This window comes from Oryx dammah, unplaced genomic scaffold (genome assembly GCF_014754425.2).
Source record: "Oryx dammah isolate SB20612 unplaced genomic scaffold, SCBI_Odam_1.1 HiC_scaffold_18, whole genome shotgun sequence".
Taxonomy (NCBI): Eukaryota; Metazoa; Chordata; class Mammalia; order Artiodactyla; family Bovidae; genus Oryx; species Oryx dammah.
In genome coordinates, this window is record NW_024070202.1 from 112,740,843 (window position 1) to 112,763,960 (window position 23,118).

The 23,118-nt window shown below is 42.9% G+C and overlaps 1 protein-coding gene across 1 annotated transcript in view; it reads left to right on the forward strand.

Moving 5' to 3' along the window:
* LOC120877906 (GTPase IMAP family member 1-like) overlaps window positions 1–23,118 on the forward strand; it is a 597,608-nt gene that overhangs the window by 172,944 nt on the left and 401,546 nt on the right. The gene's annotated exons all lie outside the window — the stretch shown is intronic.

The following is a 23,118-nucleotide window of genomic DNA, read 5'->3' on the forward strand; positions in this document are numbered from 1 at the left end:
AAAGAGACTACTCTCTCTCCATCAGATGTGGACACAGCAACCAGGAAGTGGCTTCTCCCCAGACACCAAATCCCCCACATCTTGATCTTGGACCTCCCAGGCTCCAGAACAGTCAGAAATAAATATTTCTTGATTACCACCCAGTCTCTGCTATTTGTTTTAGCAGTTTTAACTGACAAAAAGAATAACACATGCCTCTTGAGGAAGAAGACAACAAAAGAAAAAAAGGAAAATATCTCAAAGGACTAGCACACCTGAATCAATTTGGCTGTCACACCCTCAATTCTCACCTTGGGCCTGGGCTCAGAGTAAATATTCTTACATAGAGAAAAAGGGAGCTCACACAGGGCTGGTAGAATAAATCACCCAGGATGGCCAAAGTCTTTAGGATTGTTCCTTCTGTTAGGGGAAGCACACTGATTGAAACAGCCCACCCTGGCCAGGCACCATAGTAACCATTTGCATGAGTTGTTTTATGACAGGAGATCCTGATAAGGAATATGGAACTAATAAGCCACCACCAACTGGAAGAGTTCGGGAAAGGTCTAAAGGAGACACCTCGTGTCCGTCCACTTCCCAGAATCCCTCTCGCTAGCATCCATCTTGGCTGAGCGATGCGTGCACCACCAGGAAAGACTCTGAATTAGAATGACTGGTCAAAGACCACCCGGAAACTAATCCCATCACCATAAAACCTGACATTGCGAGCCACGCAGCAGAGCGGTTCTCCTGGGTTCCCTTACCCTACTGCTCTCCACCTGGGTGCCCTTTCTCAATAAAATCTCTTGCTTGGTCAGCACGTGTCTCCTCGGACAATTCTTTTCCAAGTGTTAGACAAGAGCCTGCTCTTGGGGCCCCGTAGGGGTCCCCCCTTCCTACAACAATTCCAGGATACTGGACTTTTCAGCCTTTTCAGAACCTTCTTCCTATTGAGTTCCCACCCAGAAGTCTTTTTGATGGTCTGAGCTTCCTACAACCTCTGAATTAAATATTTGTCCCATACTTTCAACTCCTCTCATCCCTGCCTGGTCTCTGTTTTATCACATGGCTGGGTTTTCTATGAAAAAAAACATATACTCAGTAAGGAGAGTATGACAGTGAGAGGGTAACAGGCAGGAAAGCCAGGGGTCTCCAAACGGAGGAAATAGCTTGCAAGTGTCAGACATTTTTATCTCTCTTACGTGGCAGAAGGAAACAAACTAGAGATATTTTTTCCTTCTCCATACAAATTTAAAAGGAGGTTTCTCTTAAAATATTGTGTTGCCATAATGACACCTGGTTTTACCTGAAGTTAACTATTCTCAAACTTAGAGATAACCAATGCCTTTTTCTTATGGAAATATCTATCTTAAGCTATGCTAATGTACTATGCATTTACCCCAAACTCTGTCTTCAAGTAGGTTCCGCCTTTTGGCTCAGATCCTACTTGACAAACCAGTATGTTATACTCAGATATTGTTCCTCTAATATACGTAAATGAAAGTGTTTGTATGGTGATTTGCCCTTCTTCAAGATTCAAGTTAATCATTTTATGGCCCAGGATGAACCATTTGGTGCCAAGATTATCCCAAAATGCATCTTATGGGTGAGGGGCCTGGTGCCATTCTGAGTGTTAAGACATTCCTTTCTTTCATTAACAGATGGCTAGTGACTATAAAACATCCAGCTGAAGACTAGCAGGGAGGTATTCTTTCTGCCCCCTTCTGATGCCTATGTCAGAAGCTTTCTCTATCTCCTTTATACTTTAATAAAACTATTACACAAAAGCTCTGAGCGATCAAGCCTCGTCTCTGGCCCCAGATTGAATTCTTCTCCTCCAGGGGCCAAGAATCCTGGTGTCTTTGCATGATTCAACAACAACCTTTCAACAGCAAATAGCCTAGTAACTTCTGTTTCCTGGGGAAATGCATTTTCTTTGTCTTCAGGTGACTCTAGTCTTTTATCTTGCACTGCAGGTGGGAAGTTGGCTGCCCCAGTGCTGAGCTCTTGGCCCCCCAGTGTTGTGAAGGGCTCCTCCAGACCTTACCTGTGGTGCAGCTGTCTCTTCCACCCTGCCGAAGCCCTTCCTTTTTGTTCTAGGGAGAGAACAGACAAGGATTGTTCAGATAAGTTGAATGTGACATCCAGCACAGAACACCACATTTTATAGACAAGGAGACTGAAGGGGAAAAAAAAAAAAAAACAACTTCTGAAGGTCAACATAATCTAATGGATGAGCTGAGACTAAAACCAAAGTCTGCTGACCCTCAGCCACTCTTGGCATAGACTGAGGCTCCTAGTGAAGAGTATATAGGCAGTCCCAACACGAGGGCACTGACACGTGGTTTCCCACCACCGGTATTTAGTTACTGACAAGATGCACTGAAAAACGTGCTGTCCACCCAGAAGACCAAACATGGAAACTGGTCATTTCCTGGCATCCTGGCTCTCTGCCTTGAGGGTTTCAGTTCTGTCCTGAGTTCCAAACTCAAGATTGCCTGGCAAAGTTTCCCCCTTTGGTAAATTCACAAAAGAAGCTCTTGCCTAAGTTCTTCTATGGTGATGGTGGTATAGAGGGTCACCAATCATCCCAGTTTTCCTTGGACAGAGAGTATCCCCTGATCAAAGGAGTGTCAGTGTTGAAACTGGGAGAGTCCCAGGCAAACTGGGACAAGTTGGTCATGGCAGAAGTAGGAGACGGTCATGAGTCCAGGTGGGCAGGAGGGTGGACCATACATCCAGTAAGAGGGAACACCTGATTTGTTAGGTTCAGACCAGCTGTTATGGTACCAAAGATCTATGCTTCTATGTCCTCAGCTCAAACAATCCTGACCAGTAACTACCTCAAGGCCATCTCTCTCCTGCTCACTCTACTTCCTTTGCTTTCCCCCATATGCCTTTTTCTTGATCTTTCTCTCTTCCCACCTCCTACTTCTTGTGCTCAGCGAGGGGATCCATTGAGGCCCCACCTAAGGATGACTACTGATGCTTCATTACTGGGAAAGTTCTTCACCACCCTTTCCAAAACTACATCAGGACCTTGCTGTGTGCAAAATTTTGGAGTATTTTCCAAAGCTCAAGGAGTTAATGCATTGTGGAATTTCAGCATCTAGGACAGATGAACCGAAAAAAAAAAAAAAAAACCCAAAGTTTTGGAATAAGAGAATTTCCTCCACCATCCATGGGATCATGCAATATAGAATACTATCTAACCTCTCCATCTGTGAAATTAGCTGCAATGATTACCTTTGAAGGAAAAATAATTTAATAAATAAATTATTTTCATTTGAAAGTCAATATTCAGCTTCTGTCAGTTTCCTGATAATATTTTGTAAATGGTATTGTATTTTTCAAGCCAAAAGACAATTCTGCCTCAAGACTTCATTGTCACCTCCTGCCTGAGTTTCCAGCCTGCCATTCTGCCCTACAAATTTCAGACCTACCATCCCCCATAATCGTGTGAGCCAATTCCTTCAAATAAATTTCTTCATATATATATCCTATTGGTTCTGTTTTTCTAGAGAAAACTGATACATCAATTCAGCTAATTCTCTCTGTTGAAACTTGGAAAAGAAACAAACCTGAAAATACTTTTCATCTTTGGCTGGATCTTTTCAAGGAGGATTTTTAAGCATATTGCATAGGGGTGGCAAATGGGAGACCCGTTTCTTGTTCTTCTTCTTTTTTTTTTTTTTTTTTTTTTTAAGGTATCAGTTTGTTTTCTGTGCTGATGATCTTGAAACCAAGATGCTCTATTTTCTCACATATTGCCCTTGCGTCATCTTGAATGGTGGTCTCCAGAGAGGACCACTGAGGAGGGGCTCCCGAGCAGCTGAGGGCACCACACAGGTACCAGGTAAGTGACTAGACTGATGAGGGGCAGAGAAGGGGATGCTGAAAGAGCTGCAGAAAGGAGAACTGGAGCGGGGAGGCTGGAGATGATATGCCTGGACTCAGAGAAATCAAATGATGCTGTCCATGTCTTTTAAATATGAGGAAACTGAGGCTTCATGGGGTAGGTAATACAGCAATTACATGAAGCCACCTGAATCCAGGACTGGTGTTGAAGGGATATCAGAGAGAGATGGCAACTCCTTCACTGTGTTACCTGGCCAATTTAGAATGCAGGCAAGACCATAGCATGCTGTCTGCCCTGCTTACTGGAAGAGATTGGTCCCCTCAGGCTGCCCCTAAGTCCCTTGGGAACAGGTCAAGCAGAGCTGCTCACATGATATATTTGACCAAGCAGCTGATAGCCAGCCATCTTTTCCAAGAATGAGAGGCTTAAATTGCTGCTCTCTTTGAGCCTAGCCTGAGCAGAAAGAGAAGTTAAAAAAAAAAAAAAAAAAGGCACAGGGAAAGTGGGCTTTCTCAAGAACCATCTTTCTCAACTATTTTTTGAAGATTTATTTATTCTCTCTAGCTTAGTGCAAATGACCACACCTCTGGTGAGAAGGCTGCCATCATGTCCCAGATGCACCCTCTCCCTGCTCTGTCCCCTGAGGACCCCTGTGCCCATCATTCCCCTCCCAACATCACCATCATCATGCTTCCTCCTGCCAACAACGCAGTTCCCTTGTTTTAAAGCCATCATCTCTTCATTCATTCATTTAAGGACTACTAAACATTTCTCTTCCTACACTTGGAGGACAGTTGGACCAGTTTACAGAACAGCTCCTTCCAGAGACTGGGAAAGAAGGTGCTTCCTTCCACCATGCTTGGATAGCCCCACTTGCGACCATGTCTTCACTGGGCAGAGCTGAAAGGGGCACGTGGGGACGGCAAAGATAGAGGCACCCTTGTGAAAATTGTGAAACTGATTCAGTTTAAGGAAAATACTGAAACTGGCCTCAAATGGACAAAAACCTGGGCAGATTATCTTACTCTTTGCCAAAAACATTTAGAATCTCCCCCTACTGAGGGGGTGACACGCTGATTCAGAATCACAGACAAGGTAGCATGACGAGACAGTGTTACCATCACAGAGAGCCAAGCAGGATAATCCTCCAGAATAATGCCCTCATGACCCCATTCTGGTTAATGAGGGAGATAAATCATTTTTTAAACAGTAAATTGTATTTTTCTCAGAAATAAAGCACATGCCTTACCTGAGTAGATCATCTTGAATCCTGTTCCTGAAAGTTTCTCCCCTCTTGAAAATAGAAACTTTCCTTCCAATTTTCTGTTGCAGTGTATGCAACAGAAATAAGTAACAGATAGTTGGGGAGTATGTGATGGACAGGTAGCAACTGCTAGGTTTTAAATGGATAGCCAACAAAGATCTACAATAGAGTCCATGGAACTCTGTCCAATGTTGTGTGGTGGGACAGGAAGGGAGTTTGGGGGAGAATGGATACATATGATTGTATGACTGCAATCCTACACTGTTCGCTGAAACTATCACAATATTGTTTGTTAATTGGCTATATCCCAATACAAAGTTCAAAAGTTAAAAAGTAAATAAATAAAAGTAGCCACCAATATTTTAAATGTAAAGGATTTCACCTTTAAAAATCTGAATTTGTGTGTTTACCAGTGGGAAAACTGGGGCGGGGTGTAGGGGGAGGAACAATTGGGAGATTGGATTGACATATATACACTAATACATACATATGTGTGTGTGTGTGTTCAGTTCAGTCACTCAGTCGCGTTTAACTCTTTGCGACCCCATGAATAGCAACACACCAGGCCTCCCTGTCCATCACTAACTCCCGGAGTTCACTCAAACTCATGTCCATAGTGTCAGTGATGCCATCCAGCCATCTCATCCTCTGTCGTCCCCTTCTCATCCTGCCCCCAATCCCTCCCAGCATCAGAGTCTTTTCCAATGAGTCAACTCTTCCCATGAGGTGGCCAAAGTATTGGAGTTTCAGCTTTAGCATCAGTCCTTCCAAAGATCACCCAGGACTGATTTCCTTTAGAATGGACTGGTTGAATATTCTTGCAGTCCAACAGACTCTCAAGAGTCTTCTCCAACACCACAGTTAAAAACCATCAATATTCGGTGCTCAGCTTTCTTCACAGGCCAACTCTCACATCCATACATGACCACTGGAAAAACCATATCCTTGACTAGACGGACTTTTGTTGGCAAAGTAATGTCTCTGCTTTTCAATATGCTATCTAGGTTGGTCATAACTTTCCTTCCAAGTAGTAAGTGTCTTTTAATTGCATGGCCGCAATCACCATCTGCAGTGATTTTGGAGTCCAAAATAATAAAGTCGACACTGTTTCCACTGTTTCCTCATCTATTTCCCATGAAGTGATGGGACCAGATGCCATGATCTTAGTTTTCTGAATGTTGAGTTTTAAGCCAATTTTTTCACTCTCCATTTTAACTCTCATCAAGAGGCTTTTTAGCTCCTCTTCATTTTCTGTCATAAGAGTGGTGTCATCTGCATATCTGAGGTTCTTGATATTTCTCCCAGCAATCTTGATTCCAGCTTGTGTTTCTTCCAGCCCAGCGTTTCTCATGATGTACTCTGCATAGAAGTTAAATAAGCAGGGTGACAATATACAGCCTTGACGTACTCCTTTCCCTATTTGGAACCAGTCTGTTGTTCCATGTCCAGTTCTAACTGTTGCTTCCTGACCTGCATACAGGTTTCTCAAGAGGCAGGTCAGGTGGTCTGGTATTCCCAGCTCTCTCAGAATTTTCCACAGTTTATTGTGATCTACACAGTCAAAGGCTTTGGCATAGTCAATAAAGCAGAAATAGATGTTTTTCTGGAACTCTCTTGCTTTTTCCATAATCCAGCAGATGTTGGCAATTTGTTCTCTGGTCCCTCTGCCTTTTCTAAAACCAGCTTGAACATCTGGAAGTTCACGGTTCACGTATTGCAGAAGCCTGGTTTGGAGAATTTTGAGCATTACTTTACTAGTGTGTGAGATGAGTGCAATTGTGCAGTAATTTGAGCGTTCTTTGGCATTGTTTTTCTTTGGGATTGGAATGAAAACTGACCTTTTCCAGTCCTGTGGCCACTGCTGAGTTTTCCAAATTTGCTGGCATATTGAGTGCAGCACTTTCACAGCATCATCTTTCAGGATTTGAAATAGCTCAACTGGAATTCCATCACCTCCACTAGCTTTGTTTGTAGAGATGCTTTCTAAGGCACACATGACTTCACATTCCAGGATGTCTGGCTCTAGATGAGTGATCACACCATCACTCCATGAGTGGTTATCTGTGTCATGAAGATCTTTTTTGTACAGTTCTTCTGTGTATTCTTGCCACCTCTTCTTAATATCTTCTGCTTCTGTTAGGTCCATACCACTTCTGTCCTTTATGAAGCCCATCTTTGCATGAAATGTTCCCTTGGTATCTCTAATCTTCTTGAAGAGATTTCTAGTCTTTCCCATTCTGTTCTTTTCCTTTATTTCTTTGCATTGATCACTGAGGAAAGCTTTCTGATCTCTCCTTGCTATTCTTTGGAACTCTGCATTCATATGCTTATATCTTTCCTTTTCTCCTTTGCTTTTTGCTTCTCTTCTTTTCACAGCTATTTGTAAGGCCTCCCCAGGCAGCCATTTTGATGTTCTGCATTTCTTTTCCATGGGGATGGTCTTGTACAATATCATGAACCTCCATCCATAGTTCATCAGGCAATCTATCCTTCATATCTAGTCCCTTAAATCTATTTCTCACTTCCACTGTATAAGGAATTTGATTTAGGTCATACCTGAATGGTCTAGTGGTTTTCCTTACTTTCTTCAATTCAAGTCTGAATTTGTCAATAAGGAGTTCATGATCTGAGCCACAGTCAGCTCCTGGTCTTGTTTTTGCTGACTGTATAGAGCTTCTCCATCTTTGACTGCAAAGAATATAATCAATCTGATTTTGGTGTTGACAATCTGGTGATGTCCATGTGTAGAGTCTTCTCTTGTGTTGTTGGAAGAGGGTGCTTGCTATGACCAGTGCGTTCTCTTGGCAAAACTCTATTAGCTTTTGTCCTGCTTCATTCTGTATTCCAAGGCCAAATTTGCCTGTTACTACAGGTGTTTCTTGACTTTCTACTTTTGCATTCCAGTCCCCTATAATGAGAAGGACATCTTTTTGGGGTGTTAGTTCTAGAAGGTCTTGTAGGTTTTCATAGACCTGTTCAGTTTCTTCATCATTACTGGTTGGGGCATAGACTTGGATTACTGTGATATTTAATGGTTTGCCTTGGAAATGAACAGAGATCATTCTGTCGTTTTTGAGATTGCATCCAAATACTGCATTTCAGACTCTTTTGTTGACCATGATGGCCACTCCATTTCTTCTAAGGGATTCCTGCCCACAGTAGTAGATATAATGGTAATCTGTGTTAAATTTACCCATTCCAGTCCATTTTAGTTCTCTGATTCCTAGAATGTCCACATTCACTCTTGCCATCTCTTGTTTGGCTACTTCCAATTTGTCTTGATTCATAGACCTAACATTCCAGGTTCCTATGCAATACTGCTCTTTACAGCATTGACTTTGCTTCTATCACCAGTCCCATCCACAACTGGGTATTGTTTTTGCTTTGTCTCCATCCCTTCATTCTTTCTGGAGTTATTTCTCCACTGATCTCCAGTAGCATATTGGGCATCTACCAACCTGGGGCGTTCCTCTTTCAGTAACCTGTCATTTGGCTTTTTCATACTGTTTGGGACTTTAAGCTGCATAATTCCTGACCCTAATAATTTTGAGATAATGAAACTGAGGCTTTGAAAGATCAAGTGTGCAGGTTGACCCAGATTGTTACTGGGAAAACCACATTGAGAGGGAGGGTGGGGAAAAGGGATAGAGAGAGAGAATCGAACAAACCCTGTTACCTGTGAGATGCTGCAAAGTTCTGCAAGTTCTCAGACAGTCTTGTTGTAGTCTTCCTTCCTCTCCAGGCAGCCTCTTTCTTTGGCTTCTAGTCTCATCACAAAAACACAAGATCAGTGGGTGATGAAAAAAACCTAGCCACCAATTCTATCTGCCAGAGAGAGAGAAGGACCAGTCCCCCAGGGTAGGCAAAGAACAACATATGGGTTTCCTCACCAAGCCATTCTTTGAGAATGACTCAAATGACCTCAAAGGCAGACACCAGAGGAAGAGGTTTGTTTGTTTGTTTGTTTGCTTTGGTTTTGTTTTCTTTTTAATAACGTGCCATTTCCCTCTCCCCACCACATCTCTATAAGGCTTTTGTGCAGAACAAGGTCTCTACCTGAGTTAGTCTGGAGACCCAGGGGAGCCAACGAACATCTGGGGCACAGCTGCACCCCAAACCAAGCATTTGACACCTTTCACTGGCCTAACGTGGACCAACAGGCATCTCCTCACATCCATCATTTACCTCTTCTGCGTAGATAGCTTCTTATATGTAACTCCAGAGGTCAGCAAAGGCTGAACTCAAGCAGTCATCTTGCTTGTGATCCTCTGGGGATCTGGTCCTCTTGTTTCTCGTCAAATGCCCTGCCCTCAAGCTAGTCATGTTTTGACTTGCGTGCGTGCTCAGTTGTCTCAGTCATATCTGAGTCTTTGCTACTCTATGGACTGTAGCCCACCAGGCTCCTCTGTCCATGGGATTCTCCAGGCAAGACTACTGAACTGGGTTGCTGTGCCCTCCTCCAGGGGATCTTCCCCACCCAGGGTCGAACCCATGTCTCTTATGTCTCCTGCATTGTCAGGCAGTCTCTTTCCCACTAGCACCACCTGGGAAGCAAGGCATGTTCTCATGCAAATTACCATGAAATTTGGAGTTAGATCATCTTCTGTGTAGGTTTTTTTACTACTCACATATGAAAACTATCTGAGATCGAACCCATGTCTCCTGAAGCTCCTGCACTGAAGGGCAGATTCAGGGGGAAATAAAGTTTGATAGATTTCTTCATCTGGGCGGACTTGCATTTCCATGGAAGCCAGGGACACATCTGTCACCACCCACAGTATGATTTAGGCAAAGTGATGAATACTTAAGGGCAGCCTCCCACTTCCTCTGCTTCCACACAAAGGCCTTCCTGGGGGCCCCAGGGCTGAAGTGCCTCTCTGGAGACATTCTTAGGGTGAAGGGGGCATTACTAGCCCATCTGGGTTCAGATTAACTCTGGGAGTTCAGTTCAGTTCAGTCGCTCAGTCATGTCCGACTCTTTGCGACCCCATGAATCGCAGCACGCCAGGCCTCCTTGTTCATCACCATCTCCCGGAGTTCACTCAGACTCACGTCCATCGAGTCCGTGATGCCATCCAGCCATCTCATCCTCGGTCGTCCCTTTCTCCTCCTGCCCCCAATCCCTCCCAGTATCAGAGTCTTTTCCAATGAGTCAACTCTTCTCATGAGGTGGCAAAGCACTGGAGTCTCAGCTTCAGCATCATTCCTTCCAAAGAAATCCCAGGGTTGATCTCCTTCAGAACGGACTGGTTGGATCTCCTTGCAGTCCAAGGGACTCTCAAGACTCTTCTCCAACACCACAGTTCAAAAGCATCAATTCTTTGGCGCTCAGCCTTGTTCAGAGTCCAACTCTCACATCCATACATGACCACTGGAAAAACCATAGCCTTGACTAGACAGACCTTAGTTGGCAAAATAATGTCTCTGCTTTAACTCTAGGAAAGCAACACTAAATGGGACATAGAGATATAGGTAACTCTTGGTTCTTTGCTTAGCTTGGAGAAGTGTGCTAAGTCATTCCAGTCATGTCTGACTCTTTGTGAACCCATGGACTGTAGCCAGTCAGGCTCCTCCGCCCATGGAATTTTCCAAGCAAAAGCATCTTTCTGACCCAGAGATCAAACCTGTATCTCCTGTGTCTCCTGCATTGCAGCAAGATTCTTTATTTGTTCAGCCATAATGCAGATTAACACCCACACTTCACATTTGCAGTGAAACCCACACTTAACTTACAGATTATCCATCCATATTAATACTGTAATTTTAACTTTCCAAATTATACTAACTATTACACTGAATGTGGTGGACACATGCCCTCCTACTGTAGAGGACAGAAAAGCTTGCTTTTAACATACAGAAGACATTATTTTCTCTTTGCTAGTTAGAAAAGCCTCTGATATCCCATTTTTGCCCAGGGTGGGGGTGGCATGAGGATAAGAAGGTTAAAAATCAACTCTTCTAAACCAAAATTCTTTTGCTACACATTTAACTCTTAACTAGTGGGAAAACTAAAGTTTTCTTTATGGCTTGTATAATTCCTAGAAAGCCTTCTTTTCTCATCCCTTTATTTAAAAATACATTATTTAGGTCTACACAAAAATCTGCACATGAATATTTAAAATAGCTTTATTCGTGATCACCAAAATTTGATAGCAGCCAAGTTCCCTGGTGGTTCAGAGGATAAAGCATCTGCCTGCCATGTGGGAGACCGGGGTTTGACCCCTGGTTGGGAAGATCCCCTGGAGAAGGAAATGGCAACCCACTCCAGTATTCTTGCCTGGAGAATCCCATGGTCAGAGGAGCCTGGTGGGCTACAGTCCATGGGGTCGCAAAGAGTTGGACATGATTGAGCGAGTTCACTTTGCAAAATGACCTTTAGTGGATGAATGGATAAATAGGCTGTGGTACATCTAGTCAATGGAATGTTGTTCACCAACGAAAAGAAATGTGTTATCAAGCCATGAAAAGACATGGAGGAACTTTAAATACATATTACTGAGAGAGTCAATTTCTAGGTAGGTTGATAAGAAGTCTGGGGTCCCAAAGGAGAAGAAAAGGGTGTGGGGCTCTCAAGGATAAGATAGGAGTCTGGAATTCTCAAGGAGGAGGAAAGAACAAACTTTTTTTTTTTTCCTACATTCCTTAGTAAGGATTATATAACAACAATTTATCCTGCTTGAGGACAGTTTCTCTTTCTTGAAAATCTGACTAATCCTATTATCTTAAAATGTATATTATGGAAGTGGTTCTGGTAAGATCTTTACAACCTTGAGACATTCTTGGGGAGCAGAAAGCAGAGGGTAAGATGTATGGAAAGAGTAACATGGAAACTTACATTACCGTATGTAAAATAGATAGCCAACAGGAATTTGCCACATGGCTCAGGAAACTCAAAGAGGGGCTCTGTATCAATCTAAAGGGGTGGGATGGGGCGGGAGATGGGAGGGAGGTTCAAAGGGAGGGGATATATGTCTACCTATGACTGATTCATGTTGAGGTTTGACAGGAAAAAACAAAATTCTGTAAAGCAATTATCCTTCAATTAAAAATTAATTAATAAAAAATCCTTTTGATTTATTGTAATAACCAATTGAAAAAGTATATAACTCCCTTTTCTAAGACTAGTGAGGGGGCACTTTCCATCCCCCTTCTGATACCTATGTCAGAAGCTTTCTTTGTCCTTTTTCACTTTAATAAAACTCTGCTACACAAAAGCTCTTGAGTGATCAAGCCTGACCCCTGGCCCCAAAACTAAATCTTCTTGGAGATCACAAATCCGACACTGTTCACTGTAAGCTATCATCATGGGGACTCATCCGTGATCTTCAGGACAAGGTAAGAATACTCAGAGCTCTGGCCTCTCCGCTTTCTCAGGACACACGTTTTCTACTTTACTTTACTAACTCTACGATGTGCTTGCATGAATGAATGACACACCCTGATTGAACCAAGTGATGAGCCCTGCTCTGAGTTTTCACAGTGCCTTGTAATGACTGAAGGCAAGGCCCCAAAAAGGGGAGCCTTGTCGGAGATTTATACCGACCTGTCAATGCCAAGAGACAATCAACGTTCCTGTGAGTGGTGTGGCCAGAAATGGGCAAAGCGTGTGGACTGAACTTTACTTCCGTTGGTCACCTTTTCCTGGTCTCTTTGACCACTTCATAATTGCCTGAGGAATTAGAACTACTAACCTAACCAGTGAGATCACAGACTTTCAAGGGACTTGTGATCCATGCCATTACAGAGTACTTTTACTTAGACCCGCTGTATGGAAGCACCTAGCTTTGCTAGGAGCTGAAAGTTACATGAGTATGTTTGGGAGAGAGGCGGAGCTCTAGCTCCCTCTAGCTCCAGGAATGTCTCTCAGGCTAGATAGAGGTTATTCTGTTGCCTGCCTGTCTCAGGGGCCACGACCTGAAAGTGAGTCTTTATCACTGCTACGCCTCCCATCTATGTGGAAAGAAGCATCGTTTGTGACCATTGGATTTTTGAGGACACAGACGGGGAATTGCAGGATCTGGTCAGATTGGAAGTACAACAGGCTTCTTCCTCTGGTAGTGCTAACTGTTAGTGGACCAGAGGAGGTTCTCCAGTGGCTTCTGTTTCAACTCCTTAGATATTCTTTTTGTGGATTTTGTGGAAATGAACTGAAGGATTGGCCCTAGTAGCTCGAGGACAAAAACCACTTTTTCCTCACTGGCCAACCCTCCACTACCTCTTCTGCTATCATATATACTGGCATGGTGACACTCAGAAGGGACATCTTGGGTTGTTTTGTGTGTGTGTGTGTGTGTGTGTGTGTGTGTGTGTGTTTCATCCCTTTGTGACTCACCATTTCTACTGTGGTCAGGACTGCACTCAGGAATGTGCATGGGCACAAGTAAGATGAACGCTTCCTCTAGTAGTACTAGCTTGGGAAACATTCCAAAAGACTACTCTGCTCCACCCCACGTGGCATCAGAGGAAAAGGATAAATCAAACAAAGGTCTTCATGATGGTGTGAAACTAAGTCAATTTGGGATGCCATCAGGTCTACCCCTGGTGCACCTCCACCCCTCCTCAGTGGCAGAAGCAGGAGGGATGAGTTAAGGTGCCTGCATTGGTAAGGGACAGACTAAGTCCAACCAGGGAAGGAAAGCTTCAGTGGAAAGTCTGTCTATACCCCCATCTAGAGCAGGGAGAGACACCTCTGATGGGAAGAAGCCAAGACTGTGGATGCTACTTTTTTCTCTCTTACAGATGGGAGCTATCAGCTCCAGAACCACTCCTTTAAAATGCATTTTAAAAAAGCTGGGACGAGTTTGATCCCCAGAATTTAAAAAGACACACCTGATCTTCTCCTGTGATGCTGAATGGCCATAGTATCCTTTGGAAGATGGGGAACCCTGGCCTGTTGAAGTGTCTCAGATATAATACTGTTTTACAATTAGATCAGTTCCGTAGAAAACAAAAGAAATGAGTAGAAGTGCCATATATGTTGATATTTATCTCTCTTTGAGACATGCCAGACTTGTGTCCTAAGGATATAGATTTGGGTGTGAAACCTTCAGCCCCCTCCTGTTCTTTTACTTTGCCCCTGTATCTGGGGCTCCCAAGCGAACAGGCTGAGAATCAGGGCACCCTTCCAGGAGGGGTTGCTTCAGTCTAGGTAGAAATTCAAACAGTCCCAATTGCAGTCGAGACTATCTAGAGGATCCAAAAGGTACATAGAAGGCTTTACAGGACTAACTTAACTTTATGACCTTACTTGGAGAGATGTAATGCATGTCAGACCACTCCTGACTCAAAAACTTGAGTTTGGGGGGAAGCTACTAATTTTGGAGATGAATGGCTTGAATGTGAGACAAGGGTAAAGAGGGAACATAAAATAGCCCTCCTTCCTACTGGGAGCCAAGCAGTTCCCATAACAGAGCCACTTTGTCAGATGTATTCTTGAAGGACTCAAGCAAGTGCATGCTAAGACTTTAAACTATGCTAAGCTGACTGACATAGAATGGGGAGAGAAGGAAACTCCTGGTAAATTCTTAGATAGACTATGGGACGCTCTCCACAAGTTTACTGATGTTGATCCTGAAAGTACAGAGGAGGAATGACTTTAAGTATAGATTTCTCACTCAGTCAGCTCCAGATATCTGCCATAAGTTACAAAAACAGGCCTTTGGGCCAAATCAGTCTTTTAAAAAACTGTTACAGCTGGCTCAGACATATATTATGGTAGAGAATACGAGGAGGAAAAAAGAACCAGGCCAAAGACTGAAGCCCCAACAATGGCTGTTAGATCTGCTCTGAAACAGCCTGAGGAAAAATGCCCAGAGGGACCCAGGTAAAAAGGGATGGACTTGTTATTACTGTGGAAAGGAAGGGCATCTAAAGCGGGAGTGCCCTCAGGCATCTAAGCCACCCCTGGATCCATGTCCAGTCTGCAAAGGATCACACTGGAGAAGAGACTGCCCTCCAAGGTGTAGGCCCCAGGGGTTGGACTCTCAAGACAGTTGGGACTGAAGGTGCCCAGGGGTCCCCACACAAGCTCCCATCCTAATTATACCTGAGGAACTCCAGATATTAATAACTGTGGGGGCAAATCAGTTGGTTTTCTTTTGGACACTCGAGAAACTTTCTCTGTGCTCACTGAGGCCCCTGGTCCACTTTCCTCCCGATCCACTACCATAATGGGGCTGTCAGGACAAGCCAAACGCTATTATTTCAGTCATCCTTTAAGCTGCAACTGGGACTTTGTGATGTTTTCTCACAAGTTTCTGATCATGCCAGATTCTCTCTCACCCCTTCTGGGGAGGGATATACTGAACATGGTCCAGGCTTCTGTTTTCACAAATATGGAACCTGCTCTTTTTAATTGAACAAAATGTAAATCATAGAGTGTGGGCTGATGAAAAAACTGTGGGTTGAACACAAAATGCTGTCCCTGTCTTTGTCCTTTTTCACTTTAATAAAACTCTCCTATGCAAAAGCTCTTGAGTGATCAAGCCTAGTCCCTGGTCCCAAAGCTAAATCTCTGGAGATCCCGAATCCTACACCGTTCACCACAAGCTATCATTACTAAATAAAGGACACCATCTGAAACGGCTGTGTACTGTATGATTCCCAATTCTGACATTCTGGAAGAGGCAAAACCGTGAGGAGAGTAAAAGATCAGTGGTTCCATGGTTTGGAGACTTGGATGAATATGTGGAGCACAGAGTATTTTTAGGGCAGTGACACCATTCTGTCTGATGTTATAATGGTGGAAACACATCATGACACATTTGTAGACATTCATAGGCCAATATGCTACTGGAGAAAAGTGAAGAAATAGCTTCAGAATGAAGAGACAGAATCAAAGCAAACCCAAAGCTCAGTTGTGGATGTAACAGGTGATGGACATAAAGTCCAATGCTGTAAAGGACAACATTGTGTAAGAACCTGGAATGTTAGGTCCATGAATCAAGACAAATTGGAAGTGGTCAAATAGGAGATGGCAAGAGTGAACATAGACATTTTAGGACTCAGTGAACTAAAATGGACTGGAATGGGCAAATTTAATTCAGATGACCATTATATCTACTACTGTAGGCAAGCTGGTTCTAGAAAAGGCAGAGGAACCAGAGATCAAATTGCCATCATCCGCTGGATCATGGAAAAAGCAAGTGAGTTTCAGAAAAAACATCTATTTCTGCTTTATTGACTATGCCAAAGCCTTTGACTGTGTGGATCACAATAAACTGTGGAAAGTTCTGAGAGATGGGAATACCAGACCACCTGGCCTGCCTCTTGAGAAACCTGTATGCAGGTCAGGAAGCAACAGTTAGAACTGGACATGGAACAGACTTGTTCCAAAGAGGAAAAGGAGTACGTCAAGGCTGTACATTATCACCCTGCTTATTTAACTTCTATGCAGAGTACATCATGAGAAACGCTGGGCTGGAAGAAACACAAGCTGGAATCAAGATTGCCAGGAGAAATATCAAGAACCTCAGATATGCAGATGACACCACCCTTATGGCAGAAAGTGAAGAGGAGCTAAAAAGCCTCTTGATGAAAGTAAAAGAGGACAGTGAAAAAGTTGGCCTAAAGCTCAACATTCAGAAAATGAAGATCATGGCATCTGGTCTCATCACTTCATGGGAAATAGATGGGGAAACAGTGGAAACAGTGTCAGACTTTATTTTTTGGGACTCCAAAATCACTGCAGATGGTGACTGCAGCCATGAAATTAAAAGACGCTTACTCTTTGGAAGAAAAGTTATGATCAACCTAGATAGCATATTCAAAAGCAGAGACATTACTTTGCTGACTAACGTCCGTCTAGTCAAGGCTATGGTTTTTCCTGTGGTCATGTATGGATGTGAGAGTTGGACTGTGAAGAAGGCTGAGCACTGAATAATTGATGCTTTTGAATTGTTGTATTGGAGAAGACTCTTGAGAGTCCCTTGGACTGCAAGGAGATCCAACCAGTCCATTCTGAAGGAGATCAGCCCTGGGATCCCTTTGGAAGGAATGATGCTAAAGCTGAAACTCCAGTACTTTGGCCACCTGATGCGAAGAGTTGACTCATTGGAAAAGACTCTGATGCTTGGAGGGATTAGGGGCTGGAGGAGAAGGGGACAACCGAGGATGAGACGGCTGGTTGGCATCACTGACTTGATGGACGTGAGTCTGAGTGAACTCAGGGAGTTGGTGATGGACAGGGAGGCCTGGCCTGCTGCGATTCATGGGGTCTCAAAGAGTCAGTCTCAACTGAGTGACTGAACTGAACTGAACTGAACTGAAGGCTTAGCACGTGCCTGCCTGAGTCCTTCAAGAATACATCTGACAAAATGACTCTGATCCCATCTTTCTTTAGCTGTGTTGTAGTTCTAGTCTGGTTCTGTAATTGGGACCACCTGATTTCCAGTGGGGAGGGTGGCTATCTCATCCTCCCTCTTCCCTACTAATTCATTACCAAGCCATTTGTCTCCATAAGCAACTGCTTTCCCCAAAACTAGACTCTTTGAGTCGGGAGTCAGCGATTGTCCCAAGATATACCTCATATCCTTCCAAGTAAGGTCATAAAGCAGAGTAACACCTTTAAAAGCTCTAATATATTTTTCTGGGTCCTCTAAATAGTCTCCCAGATCCTCCTTGATTCTTTGTGTTTCTTGATAAGAAAAAGGCTTATTAACTCTCATAGACTGATTATTTTTCCCGGTGGGTGCTTTATGAAGAGGTAACAGCTTGTGTGGCTGTTGCTCAGTCTCTCTGGCTGCTCTGTGCATATGACCCCAGGGGTAGATTGGAGAAACCTGCTTTTCTTTTATCTCTTTGTCTCCTGTCTTCCATCTCACCTAGTAAAGTAGGAGGACTGGAGGGAGCTGAAGGAGTCACACCCAAATCTATACCCTTAGGGCATAAATCTGGCATATTTAGCAGAGAGAAAAAGGGCAACACATATGCTACTTCTACCCATTTCCCTTGTTTTCTACAGAACCAGTCTAATTGTAAAACAGTATTATACTTAAGAGACCCTCCAACTGGCCACTATTCTCCATCCTCCAGTGGGCACTGTCGCCATGCAGTAACACATAGGAAGACCAGGTGTGTCTTCTTTAAGCCCTGGGGATCAAATCTATGCCAGTTTTTCAGGAAACAGTTCAAAGAAGTGAGGCTGGAATTGTTAGCTCCCATATGTAAGAGAGAAACAAGGCGACCAGCACCATCTTTCTACCAGAGGCGTCTCTCCCTGCTCTAGATGGGGGTGTAGACAGATTTTACAGCAAAGCTTTTCTTTCCTGGTCAGACTTAATCTATCCCTTACTGACACAGGTGCCATACTGGTCCCTCCCAGTTCTACCACGGAGACAGGGTGGGGATGCACCAGGGGTAGACCTGATGGCATCCCTAACTGACGTCCAGCTCTTCAACATTTCCTCTGATGCCATCCAGGATGCAATCAGAGTAACCTGGAATGCCTCCCAGGCTAAACAGCTGGGAAAACATTCATCACCTAAGTGCCTGTGCACCACCCTGAGTATATTGCAGACCACAATAAGACCGATAGGAACATAAAACTGAGATGTTTCTTCCAAGCGTCACCACACCAGTATAAGAGTCTACTCTGGTCCACTAAGAGCCAGTGCTACCAAAGGGGAAAAAAAAAAAAAAAAAAAAAAACCTTGTAGTTCCAATCTGAGTAACCTTTAACCTCAAAGATGCTCTTGTAGCTAAGGCTCCATCTAACTTCCAAACTTTCGATTTCTACTGAGGCTAGGCACTTCCTGACTATCAATCCAATTTTGGGACCTAAGTCACAGGACACAGGAACAGCGCAGATCACAAGTCCCTTGAAAGTCTATGATCCAATAGATTAGGTTAGTCCTTCTAATCCCCAAGGAGTTATGAAATGGTCAAAGAGACCGAAAAGTTTGACCGAGAAAGAAGAGTTTGGTCCACATGCTTTGCCCACTTTTGGTTGGTCACTGAAGGAGACATTGGGTGCCTCTTGGCATTGGCAGGTCAGTATAAACCCCTGACAGATTTCTGCCATAAGCTGTATGAGGTCACCACAGAATCTCAGAGCATAGCTCCTCACTTGCTTCATGCAAGGTGTTTCATTCATTCATGCAAGCACACCGTAAAGTTAGTGAAGTATAGCAGAAAAGGTGTTCACTAGGAGAACAAAGATCCAAGCATCCTTACCATGTCCTGAAGGACACCGGACGAGCCCCCAAGATGAAAGGTTGTTGCTGAGCCATGCAAAGATGCCGGGATTCTTGGCCCCCAGAGGAGAAGAATTCAATCTGGGGTGAGAGAAGAGGCTTGATCACTCAGAGCTTTTATGTAATAGTTTTATTAAAGTATAAAGGAGATAGAGAAAGCTTCTGACATAGACATCAGAAGGGGGTAGAAAGAGTACCCCCTTGCTAGTGTTAGCTATGGAGTTATATACTCTCCAATGAATCCAAAGAATGTCTGGAGGTTGTAAAGATCTCAGCAGATCTACTCCAATAATTTACATTTTAAGATAACAGGATTAGCTAGAAGGTTTAGTCCAGAGACTGCCTTCAGGGAGGATACATTATTGTTATATAATCCTTGTAAAGAACCAGACCTACTCCCATAATTTACATTTTAAAATAACAGGATTGGCCAGAGGGTTTAATCCAGAGACTGTCCTCAAGCAGGGGACATAATCCTAAGGAATGTAGAGGAAAAAAACATTTGTCCTTTTTTCCTCCTTGAGAATTCCACAGCCCCCTCTCCTTGGGGACCCCTAGACTTCTTATCTACCTGCCTAGGAAATGACTCTCTCCCTTTCTAGAACTAACGCCCAAAAAAGATGTTCTTTTCACCATAGAGGACTGGAATGCAAAAGTAGGAAGTCAAGAGATACCTGAAGTAACAGGAAATTTGGCCTTGGAGAACAAAATGAAGCAGGACAAAGGCTAGCAGAGTTTTACTAAGAGAACGCAAACATCCTCTTCCAACAACACAAGAGAAGACTCTACACATGGACATCACCAGATGGTCAATACAGAAATCAGATTGATTATATTCTTTGCAGGCAAAGAAGAAGAAGTTCTATAGAGTCAGCAAAAACAAGACCAGGAGGTAACTGTGGCTCAGATCATGAACTTCTTATTGCAAAATTCAGACTTAAATTGAAGAAAGTAGGGAAAACCACTAGACCATTCAGGTACGACCTAAATCAAATCCCTTACAATTATACAGTGAAAGTGACAAAGAAATCCAAGGGATTAGCTCTGATAGACAGAGTGACTGAAGAATTATGGATGGAAGTTCATAATATTGTACAGGAGGCAGTGATCCAGACCATCCCTAAGAAAAAGAAAGGCAAAATGTTTGTCTAAGGAGGCATTACAAATAGCTGAGAAAAGAAGAGAAGCTAAAGGGAAAGGAGAAAATGAAAGATATACCCATTTGAATGCAGAGTTCAAAAGAACAACAAAGAGAGATAAGAAAGCCTTCTTCATTGTTTGATGCAAAGAAATACAATAGAAAACAATAGAATGGAAAAGACTAGAGAAAAAGGAAAATTAGAGATTCCAAGAGAATGTTTCATGCAAAGATGGGCTCTCAATAAAGGACAGAATTGGTATGGACCTAACAGAAACAGAAGATATTAAGAAGAGGTGGCAAAAATACTCAGAAGAACTGTACGAAAAAGATCTTCATGACCCAGATAATCACGATGCTGTGGTCACTCACCTAGAGCCAGACACCCTGGAATATAAAGTCAAGTGGGCCTTAGGAAGCATCACTATGAACAAAGCTAGTGGAAATGATGGAATTCCAATTGAGATATTTCAAATTCTGGAAGATGATGCTATGAAAGTGCTGCACTCAATATGCCAGCAAATTTGGAAAACTCAGCCATGACCACAGTATTGGAAAAGTTCAATCTTCATTCCAATCCCAAAGAAAGCCAATGCCAAAGAATGCTTAATCTACTGCACAATTGCACTCATTTCACATGCTAGTAAATTAATGCTCAAAATCTCCAAGCTAGGCTTCAGCAATACATGAACAGTGAACTTGCTGATATTCAAGCTGGTTTTAGAAAAGGCAGAGGAACCAGAGATCAAATTGCCAACACCCTCTGGATCATAGAAAAATCAAGAGAGTTGCAGAGAAACATCTATTTCTGTTTTATTGACTATGCCAAAGCCCTTGACTGTGTGGATCATAACAAACTGTGGAAAATTCTGAAAGAGATGGGAATACCATACCACCTGACCTGCCTCTTGAAAAACCTGTATGCAGGTCAGGAAGCAACAGTTAGAACTGGACATGGAACAACAGACAGGTTCCAAATAGGAGAAGGAGTACATTAAGTATATTGTCACCCTGCTTATTTTACTTTTATACAGAGTACATCATGAGAAACACTGGGCTGGAAGAAGCACAACTGGAATCAAGATTGCCAGGAGAAATATCAATAACCTCAGATATGCGGATGACACCACTCTTATGGCAGAAAGTGAAGAACTAAAGAGTCTCTTGATGAAAGTGAAAGAGGAGGTGAAAAAGTTGGCTTAAAGCTCAACATTCAGTAAACTAAGATCATAGCATCTGGTCCCATCACTTCATGGGAAATAGATGGGGAAACAGTGGAAACAGTGGCTGACTTTATTTTTCTGGACTCCAAAATCACTGCAGATGGTGACTGCAGCCATGAAATTAAAAGATGCTTACTCCTTGGAATAAAAGTTATGACCAACCTAGACAGTATATTAAAAAGCAGAGACATTATTTTGCCAACAAACGTCCATCTAGTCAAGGCTATGGTTTTTCCAGTAGTCATGTATGGATGTGAGAGTTGGACTATAAAGAAATCTGAGCACCAAAGAATTGATGCTTTTGAACTGTGGTGTTGGAGAAGACTCTTGAGAGTCCCTTGGACTGCAAGGAGATCCAACCAGTCCATCCTAAAGGAGATCAGTCCTGGGTGTTCATTGGAAGGACTGATGCTGAAGCTGAAACTCTAATATTTTGGCCACCTGATGCAAAGAGCTGACTCATTTGAGAAGACCCTGATGCTGGGAAAGATTGAAGGCAGGAGAAAGGGACAGCAGAGGATGAGATGGTTGGATGCCATCACCGACTCAATGGACATGATTTTGTGTAAAGTCAGGAGATGGTGATGGACAGGGAGGCCTGGCATGCTACAGTCCATGGAGTCACAGAGAGTCAGACACGACTAAGTGACTGAACTGAACTGAATGCAAAGCAGTATGAAGATGCCTCAAAAAATTAAACATAAAACTACCATTTGATCCAACAATTCCACTCCTAAGTATATATCTGAAGAAAACAAAAACACTAATTAGAAAAGATATGCACATCCCTATGTACACCACAGCTTTATTTACAATAGCCAAGATATGGAAGCAATCTTTATCTGTTCATTCATTAATATGCACTTAGAGGTAGATAGATGGATATAAAATGAAATATTACTCAGCCATAAAAAGAATGAAATCTTCCCATTTGCAACAGCACACATAGACCTGGAGGATGTTTGCATAGTGAAATAAGTTAAACAGAGAAAGAAAAATATTGTATGATTTCACTTTTATGTGAAATCTTTAAAAACAAAACAAATGAACAAACATAACAGGATAGAAACAGAGTTATAGATACAGAGAACAGGTAGTTGCCAAAGGGGAAGAGGGTGAGAGGAGGAAAAGAAATAGGTGAGAGAAATTAAGAGTTACAAACTTCCAGGTGCAAAATAAATGAGTCACAGGTAGAAAATGTACAATGTGGGGGAAATAGTCAATAATTAGGTAATATATTTGTATGATGATAAGTAACAGTAAGTAATAACTAGACATTATGGTGATCATTCTGGAATGTATCAAAATATTAAATCACTATTTTGTACTCCTGGAGAAGGAAATGGTAACCCACTCCAGTATTCCTGCCTGGAGAATCCCAGGGATGGCGGAGCCTGGTAGGCTACAGTCCATGGGGTCACAAAGAGTCGGACAAAACTGAACAACTTCACTTCACTTCACTT